The following is a 16,214-nucleotide window of genomic DNA, read 5'->3' on the forward strand; positions in this document are numbered from 1 at the left end:
TGCAGATTGACAATCAGGATCCCATTTGAATTCACAGTCTTTTGTAAGTAATTTGAAGAGTGGAGATGTTATTTTGGTGAAGTTTTCAATAAATCTTCTATAGTATCCAATAAATCCAAGAAAACTTCTAACATCTTTTTGACAATTTGGAATAGGCAACTTGGAGATGAATTTAACTTTTGATCTATCAACTTTAATCCCATCCCCTGAAATATGATGTCCTAAAACAATCCCTTCAGTAAACATCATAAAGCATTTTTCATGACTCAATGATAGGTTTGTTTCTTTACATCTTATAAGGATTTTTTCCAAATTCTCTAATGCCTCTTCAAACGAATTACCATAAACTGTAAAATCATCCATATAAACCTCTACACAATCATGGATTAGATCAGAAAAGATTCCTAGTACTACCATTTGAAATGTTGCGGGTGCATTACATAATCCAAAAGGAAGTACTCGGTAAGCAAAAGTTCCCCATGGACAGGTAAATGTGGTCTTGTCGTGATCTTCAGGTGCTACCTGAATCTGATTATAGCCACTAAAACCATCCAAAAATGAAAAATATTTTTTGCCTGCTAAAGTATCTAATACCTTATCGATAAAGGGTAAAGGAAAGTGATCCTTCAAAGTTGCTTTGTTCAATTCCCTATAATCAATGCGTACCCTCCATTTACCATTCTTTTTAGGTACTATAACCAAAGGAGAAACCCATCGGCTATCTGAGATTGGATAAATGATGTTTACATTGAGTAGTTTTTGGAGCTCTTCTTTCACTATCTCCCTAAGGTTTGGATTCATCCTTCTTTGAGGTTGTCTGATTGGTCTACTGTTTTCCTCAATGTAGATGTGATGAATGCAAATCTTAGGGTCAATACCTTTCATATCAGTATATTCCCATGCAAATGCAGTAGAATGTTTTTGCAAGATTTTGGTTAGTTCTTCCTGTTGTGATCTTTCCAAATTTTTGTTGATATTCAATGTTTTACCCTGAAAGATCTCAATGGTGGAACTACCAAACTCTTCCATAGAGAAAAGAGACATTTGTCTAGATGATAGATACTCAATGTCAGAATCTAACTGAAATTGTGTGTGGTCATATTCTGAAGATGTTCAAAGTTTTATAATGTGTTCAGAATTTGACTATCTTCACTAACTTCAGAAATGGTAAAGACAGGTTGTATAGTATCCTCATCATCAATCCACTCATTATCTCCTATTTCTGTAATTTCTTTTGCTGGAGGATACAGATTGAATTTCTTTGTCGAATTACCATCAGAAATATACATATCCCCAACCTGCAACTGATGAAAGCATCAGCTGTGGCTAGCCAAGGTCTTCCTAAGATGAGAGGGTGTCCTCCTAAATTACTCTTGGGAGTTAAAATCATGAAATCTACTGGATATTCCCAAGAGTCTAAGGAGACCGAAATGTCTTCTAATACACCATCTGGTTTGATAATTGATCGATCTGCAAGTTGTATTAAAGTAGGTGTAAAAAGAAGATTAGGAAGTTTCAGCTGTTCCATAGTCTGTCTACTCATAATGTTGCTAGCAGCCCCTAAATCAATCAAAGTATTTGGAATTTCTATCCCATTCATGTGTGTTTTGACAATTGGACTACCGGGATCTACATACTTCTGCATAGTAATTTTTCCCATCATGATGTCTGCAATTTTTCCTACCAGGTGGATTCTTCTTGTATCTCTAGGTTTCCTTCCTGGTCTTTTAAGACTCAACTCCTTTATTGTTTTTGCTAGAATAGGAATCTCCCTAATGGCTTGTAACAAGGGAATCTTGATACAGACATTCTTTAATTCATCTAGAAAATCATAGTCAGGCAACAAGATTTGTTTTTCCACCCCTTTGTCAATTTGTAATCTTTCAGGAAAAGGAGGTGGATGAAGATGCAGGTTGCTCAACTATAGGAGTTGTGGGGGTTAGATCTTTTTCTTTTTCTTTCTGAGTGCTTGGGTTTTGAAGAGATGCTTCAGAACCTTTACTGGCTTCAAGAGAATCTTCCTCAGAAATGCTTTGCTTTTGGGCATCTATAGAAGGTTTATCTAAAACTCTACCAGATCTGAGTTTTACATCATTGAGAGGAACAATCATATAGGTAGGAAATTGTGGACCTTCTACCATATAAGCATTTTGAGGGTTTTTATTATTGGGGTTCGGCAATGGCTGGGAAGGAAGTTGATTTGACTTCTGTTGGAATGGAAGCAAGAGTTGAGAATTTGGGTTCTGTTGAGAAGGTTGTTGTTGTTGTTGTTGAAATGGCAATGATAGTTGTGGATTTTGATTTGGAAGTTTTGAAGCTTGTTGGTTTTGAAAAGATGGAGGATATTGATAAAATTGAACAAATCTCCCATAAGGATTTTGCATGCCTTGTACCCATGATTGAAAAGGATTTTGAGGTTGGAACCAAGGTTGTTGCCAAGGATTCCAATTTGGTGGGGTTTGAAAGTTCATAGAGTTGTTAAACCCTTGGTTTTGTTGCCCCTGCCAAGGTCTCCTTGCAACAAAACAGAGAGACTCAATTGTATTTGGATCTTCTTGGAAGACAGCTTTGAGCCCAGGAATTGAAGGAAAATCCTTGGTCTCATGATTCTCTGAACAAATCGCACATGTTTCCACAATTTGTGCATCCAAGGGACATTCCCTGAGAGCATGTTTCTTTCTACATCTTGGACAAAAGATGGCTAAAGCTTCAGCTTCTTCTTTCTGCTTATTGTGGATCTTAAGAGTGTCTAGTTGCTCACTAAGACTCCCTAAGATATCAGTTTTGAATTCATCAAGCATATTGCCAATCTCAGCCCTACTTACTGATCCAGTTGCAGATTTGTTTGCTCTGATGAGAGAAGGATCTCTAGGCCCTTTTCCAGTTTTAGATTTTCCTCTTGAGAGATGGACACACAGCTCTGCTATATCATGAAGTGGAAGTTGAGATATGTCTCCTTTTCCCATTTAATCAAAATATCTATCCATTCATCTCTAATGGCTTTTAATAGAAGGGCTTTCAGGGTTTCCTCATCTAAGTTACTCATTTTTTCTCTTTTCAAGTTGTATTGGAATCTTTCAAGTAAATCCTCCAAGTTTTCATCTTCTCTTTGCACCATTTTGAACACTTCATCCTTGTGATTGGTGGGCATACAATAGTCTAGGTATCTATCCAAAAATGTTTGTTTCATATCATTCCAAGTCCTAATGGATTGAGTGAGTAATCCCATGAACCATTTCAAAGCAGCTCCTTTCAATGTTGAAGGAAACAGTTTGAGTTTTTGAGAGTCTTCCAAATAATCATAAGTTCGACACACGACCTCAAACTCAAATAGAAATGTTTCAGGATCCTCATTTCTTAACCCATGAAAGTTTGGGAGGACAGATGGTGAAATATTTTTCATTGTTGCTCGAGAATCCTCATCGACTATAGGAAATCCGAATGAGTTATCTCCATCCCTATTTCCCCCATTGTTACCTCTACCTCCTCCATTATTTCCTCCTCCCCCTCCTCTACCTCTACCTCTACCAAATCCGTTAACTACCTCCTCTGTCATGATAGCTTCCTCAGAGATTTCAGAGTCCTCTGGTTCCTCAGCTAATGGCGAACGAGGAGGAATCTCTCCCTCTTCTTGCTCAGGTGATTCTACTTCTTCAATTACAATGTGTCTCCATGTAGAAGGAAAGAAAGGATATTTTCCTAAGTCAGATTCGATGGATGGTGTGGAAGAGTCTCCTAACTCAACTACTGCCTCTTGAATTCCAGGAATCCTAGGGCTAGGAGTGTGGGTTGGAGATGATGGAGGTGTCTCTTGTCTATTCCTTGAAGTAGATGGAGTTGTGAAAATCAAACTCTTGGCTCTAGCTAAAAACCTTCCCCTAGAATCTCTTGCTCTATGCATGTCATTTTTATTTTTCTTCAAGTCAGGCTAATAATTCTCTTTCTGATCTTCCAGGTCACTCTAGGTGCAAGAAGAGAGCATACTCAAGAAACTATTAAACCAATAAATTTATCTTTTCTGATCCTCCAAATCACACTAAGTGCAAGAGGAGAGCATACTTTGAGAGGTTATCAATTTTCCTTCCTTGAAATTTTTTTTTTTTTTTTTTTTTTTAAGAAATTGGCCACCTAGTTTCACTTCCCCGGCAATGGTGCCAAAATGTTTGGTCAATATAGTGTGTTCTAAATTGCTAATTTAAATGTCAATCCAGGATTCGTAAACTGACGAAGTGAGGTGTACTATATGTACAAGATAACCATTTTCTTAGTCTTTTGTCGTTTTTGAGTTTTTTTTTTTAGTTTGTTTTTGTGTTTATCTCCTATGGATTCCCTAGTGTGTGATGGCGAAATTGAAAGTTAAGTATGGATGGTAATGGTGATTTCTACAGTGATTTTCCAAACTTAAAAGTTTTCAAAAAGAAAGCTTCAAACTAATTGTAATGAAATCAATTCTCAAAAGGAAGTAAATGTACCAAACAGTGAACTAGTGACAATGGCCCAGTATCCTTACTGCTATATGAAAAAGAAAGTAAAAATTGAACTTAAAGAAACTCAAAGACTGAAAGCAAAGCAACTAAATCAAACTACTTCAATCCCTGTTCTGATCCTTTACCCTTCAACTCAATATGTCTATAGGAAGTAATCATAAACAAGTTGAGTAATATGATATCTAAATTGCAGGAAATTAAATTGCATAATAGGAAACTAAGATTTAACTACTCAATCATATTTCAACTCTTTAAAATGACATAAGTAATTCAATCTCTAACTTGCAGAAAAGCAAACTAAATCATACTACAATAAGTAATATTCTGATTCCTTACTAATAGAGTCACTTGACTATAGAAAGGAAATCATAAACAGATGAGTAATATGATGTCTAAGTAGCAGAAAAGTAAATAAGCAAAACGCAATTTGAAAAATGACAGTGCTGGAATTAAACTCAGGAAATGAAAATCAGTAGAAAGGACAAGATGATCTCATGTCAGTAGTTATCAAAAAAATATGTAAATCTGCTCGGGCTACCTACAACAAAACCTGTAAAAGAAGCACTGATCAGCTAACAGTTATAAAAGAAACATAAAACAAATATAGACAGCAAATGAACATCAGAACAGCACAATATATATACAAGGAATGATTTAAAAACAGTATATGAAAGCAAGTAAGAAACTATACAAAGCTTTGGTGTACAGGGGCCCTCTGCAACCTCGGCCAGTCAATCACTTTGTCACAAATCAGATTTAGAAAAATTGTCTTCTCATGTATTTAAAGTGCAGAAATAAAGCAAAGTGAAACGCATTACAGTGGGCTGATGACAACAGTCAAAATTACAATTCAAAAGCTAGCTATTCAGCGTATATCAACGCGTTATTTATAAGAAAAGGTGTTGCAACTAATTCCTAGATTTATGCTGCCAAGAGACACGTAAATCTCCTTGACCCGAGATCTAGCGTGATGGTCATCATGAAAGTTGAATTCATGGAGTGGTGGCTACTTGGTTCCGTTCATGGGCTGCTCTCCAGGTGTTCCAGTACCTCCGGAAACTAAGGATCATGCCACGCAAACCTTCACGTTGGAAAAACAGAGTCGTGCCACCGTAAAATTCCTCATTTGGCCCTTCCTTTGACCATCATTAACCGCGACCGTTTATGAGTGATTTGGTTGATCTGAGGGGACACACTCCATGTACATGTCACTTGCAACTTACCCATGTGGCTGGTTTCTCCATTGGACACCTATAGCATAGCCTTTAACAAAATGGCTGCGGAAACTTGGGCTAGCTGCGGAAAGTGACAAGTTTCCGCAGCTGCTTGAACAAAAATCTAAATCAAACAACAGTCATAAACATAGTTAGGAAACCATTTCATAAGCTCTTTTTAGACTAATATGCAACGATTTGACAGCTTGGTGGATGCAGTAAATGGAAAAAGAAGGCTAAAAGGGTATATCGGGAAGTGCAGGTTTGGGACTCAACACAAAGTCAAAGTCATTTTGTAAGAGAACCTTCGTGGGGTCCTTAAGGTCAAGAAATGGAAAAAAAAAATTGTGTCTAAATATCTCCTCCACCAAATTAGTTCCTTCTCTGAAAAGTATTACCATTCATCCTTCAAAGCTGGCCTCCAAACAAAATATAATTAAGTCGACCTTCATTACAAGACTACAAGTCGGGTTCAAGTGTAATTGTTCATGCCAACTCAAATGCATAATGACCAATAATTATAAATTGCTTACTATTTCGCCATTTTAAGGAGAGAAGTGAAGCATTTGTTCAAGAAGAAAGATAAACTATTACAGGACCGAGAAATGGAGAGGAAGCATAAAATATTAGAAGACTACTATAGAGAGGAAGCCGAAAATGTGAATTGTAGAAACAATTACAGGGAGGCCGAAGTTACTTGTTGCAGAGATGATTACAAAAAGGTTGTGACTAGTGTAGAAGGAAGGCAGATATTTATGAAGTAGGAGGGTCAAGACAATTGCAGGAGGGTCAAAATTTTGAAGTTGAAACAGAAGGAGCCAAGAATGATGATTGCTGAGACAATTGTAGGAGGAAATGGTCTGGTGGTTGTAGTAAGTCTATTTCTTTAGTGAAAGGGTCAAGTGCGTCTCAGCCTCATTTAATCTACTAGAGAAAGCGTTGACAGGGTTTTCACCTTCATAGGGGATTTTCCCTAGCTGTGTGCTTACATCTTGTGTTCTTTCCTTTGTGATCTTCATGTTGGCATTTATTTGATGAAAGGAACACTAATAAAATAAACATATAATTTCACAAGTAAATTCCAAGAGAAGAGAAATCAAATTGAAGAATCTAACTCATATAATGCCCTAGATTTCTCAACAAAGGAGAGATATTTGACCTCATTTGAGACACACAAGTAATTTGGTCTCTTCAAGAAGTCTAAGGAAAATTCAAAGTGAGAAAGAGGTGAAGGATAGCGAGGAAATAAATAAGGTCTATTTGTTTGGCAAGCTCAAATGTATGTGAAGAAAGCTATCTCTATTAAAATTTCGAGATAGAGAAGAGCAACATATAGAGTTATAGAGAGAATAATTGTTGTTTGGGTGGCTAGACTATCACTTGGTGAGTTGTCATGATCAAAGGTATTGGAAGTATTCCTTGAATTTCTATAAAAATAGAATCTTTTGGGTTTTTCTCCCATGGAGGGGTTTTTCCCTGGCCTGGAACCTATTTCTGGTTTTCTTATTTGCATTGTGATCTTCTTTATTGACATTGTCTTGATGATGAACACAAATAGTAATGATGATGATGAACTAACATTATATCACAAGAATTTTCAATATAACAAGAGAAAACATTATAAAAGAAACCCTAACTCTGTTTACCCTAGTTTTCTGAACATCTATGGTCTTCGAAGATTTGCAATGTAGAAATAAAAATTTGCTTGAAATCAAATGCAATGAAAAACCAAATCACGCACCTGGTAACTAAGCGCTTTGTGGGCTAAAGTTGAGCAGTACTTCGACGAGTTTTTTTTTCTACGTATATGACTCCAACCGTAGTTAATCTTTCAAATCCAGATACATCAATGAAAGTACCTTCAAAACAAAGGAAGGAGGAGAGGTTAGATGTGATAAATAATTAATAAAATAGAAGAAAAATCATACCAGTGCCTTATGCCCAATTAATAGAGTAAGAGTTTCTCCTACTTCCCTGAATGAAAAATGACAGTTTATGGTCTTTCACTCAAATAAAAACACAATTGTCAGAAAAAGACAAATATTACATGATTTTTTTTCATGGAAAAGTTTGTTATTTCTTATAAAACTTTATGTAACTCCAACTTGGCTAAGACATACAAGACAAATATCAAACACTTTTTGTTGTCTCACCTAAACCCTTACTGTTTTGAGCTATTTGTTTTGGATATTCAACTTCAACATCCGAATTGAAACTAGTTGTCCTACACATATTCACGAGACCAATTAGGAAAACTTAGATTAAGTTTGACCAAATATTAAATTTAATCACATGAATAAATAATAATAAAAAATACTTGCGTGCATGAATCCCTGAATGGGATACTCTTGGTATCAAGAATAAAATGTTGGAGTAGTTTAATCTTGGAGAAAAACTCCCTCCACTCGATGAAGCAATAACAAAGTCAACATTGACTTTATTGTTGCTTTGTTGGATTGAGGGTGTTTTGCCCCAATATTATCCAAATCCTAATTTATTCTATACTAAACAGAGCCAACTACGTGAAGGTGGAAGCTCTCATGCGCTCCCCCACCCCCCCTCACATCACTATCAATTCCTTAGTACCCAATCTATCTAGTATATAGGAAGTAGTTGAAAGCAAGACGTTAAGATACATAACAAAAAAGATCTGTCAATTGTCCTTTATCCACTTCTTGTCACAATCAATCATAGGATAGGTATAGGGGATGACCTTCCATAAATTCATGCATATAATCTTTAGAAAGGGTCATTCATGAGATGGTGTGAAGTGATGATGATAGGAATTGTAAATTTTCATCTACTGGGTCATTTTGAGAGGATGAGATAGACTAGTGCTAACACATTTAAGGTTATAATCATTGACAAACAATTTGGGGACGACAATTAATACGTCACACCATGGGCATTACACACATATGTACTTAATTTGTCATCATAATCACAAATTGTTGTGATTAAGCATTGAAGTAGGAGTAACTAGCACCTAAATTAGGAGTGTGGTAGTGTGTGGTGAGTGGGATAGGTATACAAATTAGTAGATGGTTGAATTTTCATGGGCACAGATTTTGTAAAGAATTGTTTTAACAAGAGAATTTGATTATATGCTCTTAGTGTTTGTAATGGAGTTAATTGACTTAGACCACGAATTTGCAATGGGAAAATCAAAACTTTTTATTAAGATAGTCTAAAGTTACATGTGCACATGCCATGAGGCATTCAACCTCTTAGTCAGAAATGCGGTACTCGAAAAAACAAGCTCTAAAAAAACAAGTTCAGTCATTTTTTATCAACTTTCTTTCTCCTTTTTAACATGTAATTAGCCAAGATGTCTTGATCTTGGGCCCCTTCGGTTGTTGTGGTATCTAGTGTAATATGTCTTGCTGCTGACCTAGTCCTACGACTATGTTGCTACAAGTGGGGCTGAGCATCAACTGCAATAAGAAAGAAATGTTAAATTCATATTTATAGTTATTATTATTACAAATGTTTTATTAATAAAAAGAGTAGTATAGTGTTCTTTACCTGCTTCAGTAGTGGAGGGAAGAAGAATACTTTCAGATGTGGCCATATGTTCCTCCGCTTGGCTGGCCACATACTATACATGCTCCGGTGTAGAAACAAGAAAGGTTATAATTAATAAACTACTTGCATTTAAATATTTTTAATTGTATTTCATACTACAATTTTTTTATAACACATGAAATACCTCCAATACCAAGCTGAACATCAATCTCAAGATCAAGCACTCCATCGTCAGTAGGCTCATGTGTTGTATCTACATTGCTTGCCTGCTTTTTACAATCAAGCACATTACTTTATGGCCAAAAATAATAACCAATAGATTGTACAAGTAATGATTTATAAATTGTATCTGTTGCTTTTATTTGCATGAGTGTGGAAGACTGTGAAGACACCAAGCTTGCCTTCTGTTCTACCACAACTTGGTAGCCATACTTGAAAGCAAGTTATTTTTTTTTATACTTACAATTTTTGTGGCCAGTTTAGAGTAACAACCCGAACCAAGATGATGCTGCACATGTTGGGCTATTCTAGCCTATGTGGCTTTGGAAGTATCTGGGAACCTATATTTAAAACATTAAAAAACTTAATTAGATGTTGTAATGATGATAAAGCATCGTAATTACATTATTAAAAGTGCTACCTTCCTAGTCCAGATGGAGTCTTCCCTACTTTTCGAAGTGCCTTCACATGTGAATCTGCCACGAGCACTCTCCACTCCATCTTTGAAATCGATGGAGGGTGCTCATGTGACTTGACCCTTTCCAATTGAGACCTCTACTGGTCCCAAAAATATTTTAAATGTAGGAATGCCTTTGAGGTAACTCCATATTTTTTGAAGTTATTGTCACCGAAAAGGCGAACCATCTTGTTAATAAGTTCATCTTTTAACTTGGAACTTTGGGATTTCCAGTTTGTGCAAATGGTTAGCCCAAATATTTCAAAGGTTTTGTCATACAAACGCCTATAAAATACATCATTTCTTGCAAAACGATATTATCATTAGTTTAAAATAATCACAAACTATACGTTAATTTCATTGTACTTAATATTTAAAACACTTATTAAATACCTGGAAGTTTCTCTATTTTCATAGGAACATTGTCATCATCTACCAAAAACATGATTGGTAGTGATCTCATGCTAGTAACACGGGAAGATCCAGGAAAGCTCATTTCAAATTGTGTAATTGTATCATGCTTTGCATCCACACCATCATGTGTAGATCCCGATGTACATTATTCAAGGGGTACAGATCCTGCTGTGGCTATTTGAGCATTGTACCGGTCTCAATGACTCGTCAATCACTCACAGGTGGAGCATCGACGTTGATACCAACACCAATCCGACCCATAGTCATAGCATGAGGATAAAACTCTGCCAAAAACTCCTATAAAATAAAAAGTTTTTTTTAAAAGGGATGAGATAAATAAATCATAAACAAATAAATGGGATAATTATATGAATTTCTCACCCCATATCGATGAACTTGTTGTAGCAAGGTTTTGATTGCACCTTTTATCTCATACGTCTGAGGCTCCATCAGAGCTAAAGAATTAAGTTTCCTGTTTGCTTTGATTTTAAGCTTCCTTATTTCTTGCATTGGATTGGAGGGCATAAAAATTACATCATCAATAACATCTTCCTCATGAGCATCTGTGGACTGCTCTAAGGATGGTGCCTTCTCCTTATCACCTTGATATTCAAATAAGTGTAATTTGCAATTTATCCACAATTAATCATCATTATATTAATAAGAAAACCACTATTGACATATGTCTAAATTTATTTAGAAACTTCATGAAGTAAATGGCAATTATAACATACAATAGACATTGCTTACAAGTTTGGTAAAATTGAATACATACCGCCACCATACTATCAATATTTGTATTTATTCTATTCAAATTGTAATAAATGAGAAACTCTTCCCCCACAACTATTGATTTAATGGAACATACAAATACATTGTTTCCTTCACGTCCCTCGAATATGCAATTGGGTTGCTTATTTGTGGTGAAGGTTGTGTACTATTTATAAACCCTACAATATTCTGTGTTGCTTTTGGCCTTCCATCAATATATATATGTGTTCCTTTATTTTCATCATTGTCTTTTAGTTGTATATAATTTGCAGCCACTCCATCTCTTCACATAATTTTCGTATATTGGAATAGTCATACCCAATCATTGTAGTTGTAACAAGGTCCGACATACTCCATTAATTCAGTTAATCGTCCATAACATATCTTTATGCCATCCATGAAAATAGCCCCAAACCATGTAATGACGATGGGGCAATGCGGTATATCCTTTCATTGACAAAAAAATCAAGGTTTATTTCAGGAAGATCCTTGGGTGTCCATTGTTTCACTAGATGTTTGTACCTCAAGGGAACCTCAATGTCATCTATGCTCTCATTATCATAAGAACATGACCCCCCTTTAGTGAGAAAAAAATTTATACGTTTATGGAATTGTCTTCTAATATTTTTAGCTCTAGTTGATCTTCACCTGCTAAACGATGTAGTAGATGTTTGGTCAATTTCTTCTATCCTACTCGAACTTCCGTCACTCGACGAAGATAGATCTGAAAAATACTTGTTTGGTTGAACGTCCTATAACACTCCATCAAATGAGAGAAATTGTTAGCGAGTGTCATAAGGGATGTTAAGAGGACTTCGACCCCCTCTAGTGACACACATCTTGGCATTTGATCTGTGATAGAAAAGTAGTGTGGGGAGGCTAGAAGACAAGAAATAACAGTAGTGAAGAAAAGAAGAATCTCATCAAAAGAAATAAGTCTAATCTCCTACTATTAGTAGCCCACTTGTGCGAGTTTATGTGATTCTTGGGTTATTGCAAGTTCAACTTTTTAGAAGTCGAAGTTGCAGACCTAATTGATGTTATAATCACTTTTAAAATTTCATCCAATTTCAATCACCCCAATAACATATAAGAAATTATTGATAGAACAATAAATAGTAAATGCACAATAGAAGATAGCCAAGCACAATGAGACACATAAATTTTGTCAAATACCAGGGGAAAACCCCACAAGGGGAAAAACCATTTGATCAATTCTTCTTCCTCTATTCAATTCATGTTCACCATGGGATACATAGTATAAATAGTACATCCAACAACTAGTCAAAGTCAAAGCCTTGACTTACTAAATCAACCAATCTAATATAGGTCAATAATGACAAATAAGTCAAATGTGGTCAAAGGTACTAGTATGCAATATTTTGGCTTGTGGAGGAACAATAAATAGTCAACGGATTTCCCTAACCAGTCAAATTCAACGGTCTAACTAACTCCACTCCATTGTGGGTATATAAGCATCTACAAACTCATCATCCAATGTTTCTCACACCTGCTCAAGGAATTCTTACATTAATATCTTGAGGCAATGGTAAAGGTCAACTAGGGGGCCCTCTAGATTAACCTCTCTCATCACTTGTTGGGTTGTTGGCTTTGGTTTTTCCCTCTTGTCTTCATTGCCTTTCAGTGATCTAGTTATAGGAGGTGGTGCATCTGGCATAGGTGGTGCTTCAACTAGTATTACAAGACCAACATATACACAAAGAAATACCAACCATTAACATCACATGCATCATAACCAAAGTATAGACATCAAATCAAATTCATTTATGCTAGTATTAAATGCTAAATTAAAAGACACACATACTCACCAATAGCTCCCTAGTAATATATTGGGTGTAGAGGTAGATTTGGATTCCCTTAGAAGTCCATCCCCATGCATGGTTACTCTTCCATCATGATTGATTATTGTTCCCAAGCAATAAATAAGTTGGAATCTAATCATTGCAAAGTTTCATGATTAGCTCACCCTACTACAAAATCCACAACTCCCCGTTAACTCTAGTTAAATAACATAATGGGGTAAGATGGAGTGTCCCCTCTCAAATAAAAAACACATATTAGTTAGCAAAAGTCAAACTCCCCTCCCTTTGCCCACAATGGTGGGTTAGTTGCATCTATAGTATCCTAGTAGGATCTAACCTCATACTTACTTGGCCTCTTCCATATCCCACTTGAACAACCCCATTGGTTGTCAAAGATACATTGTGGGACAAAATATATACCCACCCTCACCAACATATGGGCCATAACCCTAGTGTCAAAGATCCTCTCCATGGAGATCATCTTATTGACCTTCTAGATCCCCTCTTTGCAATGAAACTTTATTAATGCCTCCACAAATGTAGCCCTGTTGGCGGGGGTTGTGGATTAGTCTCCCCCCTTGAATGGGGAGCCCAATTAAGAAATATGGAGATTGAAGCCTAATAAGATCTAATCTTTACCCTCACACTAAAGCTATCACCAACACCTTGACCTTTAATCCTTCATGCCCTTGCTCCATTTTGTGGATAAGCATCAAAATATATTACAAAAACATATCCAAACTTTTATCAATATTATGCAATTTTTCCTCTCTCTATTGCGTTAGCTTACATGGGTTTTCTTTTGATGGCAACACCATCACGTGGGCTATTAATTCAATTTCTATGCAAATTTCTCATGAAATGGTTCCACTACTTGGATGTGTGACAATGCTATTATTCATTAAACAATTGCATCATTTTATGCATTTTTTCACTAAAAATTGCCTAACCATATCACATGGTTGAAGGACACCTTCATTGCATGACAACACGTGTCAAAGGAGCATATGAATTTTTTTCCATGTCTATTACTTTGCAACTTGAAAGAAACCCTAATGGGGTTATGTATGGGCCAAATAATGCCTAAAACTAAAGTTCTTGAAATATATATAGTAGGGGGATAAGACCAACCAAAAGGCCTCATAATCAAACTTCAGCAATATCAACCCCCTAAAATTATGTTGGACACTTTAGGTCAACATTTCCTAACTCATTAATTGTATTGACCAAATGAATATCAAAATTTATGGTTGACTCTATTTATATATTTTGACATACGTTTTCTTTTATTTCATACAAGAGGTCATTTCATTTTATGCATCATTTACATTGTTGGATTTGTTTTCTCAAACATTTCATGATGTAGTGTTTGGTTGATCTGCGTAGGATTTTCTTTTAGGAACTGATTTTCCCACCATTTATTGTAGGTTCATTTCCACCTCCTTTAGGTATACTTCTTCAAACTTGTATTTAGAGATCATATTGCTCCCTACATATGTTGCATTAGCTACCCACTTGTTAAGTTGCTTCACCTTTCCAATTTCCTTCTATGCTTGTACAATAATTATACTCCATATTGATGTGTTTCCCTAGTCCAATACCTCTTTGTGCATCGACACTCAGGCCACTGCTTCCCATTTCTAGATAGTATGTATATCTTACATCATAAATAAAACCTCATACTTTCTTCTCATCATCTTGTTGACCAACTCCCTATCACTCTCGACATATTTCTATTTGGTTTCTCATACTATGATTCACCACATACCAATAATCTCTCATTTTAGTTGTGCTCTAGAGACCATCTCCATTTAAAAATTTCATTCATCATCTCATTAAGAAGACCCACCTTTAGTTACCTTTAATCATCACCTCGTTTGCACACATGTAGTTCAAAAATACTTCATTGCATATTCCATATCCTTTTATTCTTTGTAAACTACCAAAATGCAAAAACATGCATTAAAAAAAGGAGAATTATCACTACTTGGATTTCATATTTTTTAGCATTGTCTCTTTATAACGAAAATTGTCCTTGTTCCCCTACAAAGAACATCCTCACTTAGTCATCTCTACTATCAATGTTTGTGAGTTAATTCCATTATAATTTCTCGAAGTTTCTTATCTTAGTGCCCCATATAGTACCCATCACTTCATTGACAACTACCACATTTGTTGTCACCCTAACTTACTACCCTAGATAATTATTTTGGTTTACCATTAGACTTGCGTTTTTAATCTCTTGGCCACTCATTGGTTGAATATTTTATATATTATTTCAAAGTCACTACCTAGGTCAACCGATTTGTTACCTTCTATTCAAGGGAAGTCTTGAGTTATATACATATTGGCTAGCTCTTCTACCCATGTCAAATAAGAAATCCATTAAAGTTGTTTGCTTATTTCCATAACTCATGTTGGTTGTTAAGGGTTCTTCAATCCTTGTTTCTAATGAATTTTACCCTATCAATATTAGCTCATTTACTTTAGGGGATAAGAGGCCTAAATATCTTGGTTGCCATTTTAGGACATGTAGGGAGTTTCATCATTCTCTTTGACCTCATCATTTTTCACATTCTTGATTTCAAATTACTATTATATTGTTGAGATTTGTATGTATTAATGGTTGCGGTGTTCTAGATCCAATTAAAGAACATTGAACATGTATGGCCCTTTTTAACATTATTTTCAGCCTCATAGCAAGGGATTTCAAGGAACTGAATACATGTTTTGATTCCACAACAATTGACCCAGGAGACCTAAAAAATCAAAGTGCTAAAAAATTGATGGAAACAGTTCCTTGTCTGTTATAGGGCATTTTGTCGCATATAATCAAATGGCCTAAAAACCGAAACAATCAACATATTTAACACCTTGTCATTATCTCTTTTCAAATCCCTAAGAATTACTTCTCCAAAAAATTTGAGTTTCTGGGTCAATTAGCTCAAAAACCATGTTTTTTGCCCCAACACACCCTGTAATTTAGTCCACCTACAATGGTTGGAAGCTGAGCACTGACCAATGCAGGTTGCTCTACTTTACAGGTGTGATGGTTCTAGAATTTTAGGAAAAATAAAAAATATTTATGAAACTTCTCTTTCTAGAATCTTCTATGGTGGTTCTTAGTATTTACCATTGATATAGATCTCGAATTCCTGCTCTATAGGTCCTTAGAGCTTATCCTCCCTCATATGTGGATATCAAGCCTAGATTGGTAGATCCTAAACTACCACTTTTACCCAATAAATTCACTTCCTCCCATACAATCTGGGTTGGATTTTGGAGATTAATAGTACCCTCATGT

Source organism: Pinus tabuliformis, chromosome 6 (assembly GCF_031772625.1).
Source record: "Pinus tabuliformis cultivar Carrire ecotype Pingquan chromosome 6, CPIR1, whole genome shotgun sequence".
NCBI classification, from domain to species: Eukaryota; Viridiplantae; Streptophyta; class Pinopsida; order Pinales; family Pinaceae; genus Pinus; species Pinus tabuliformis.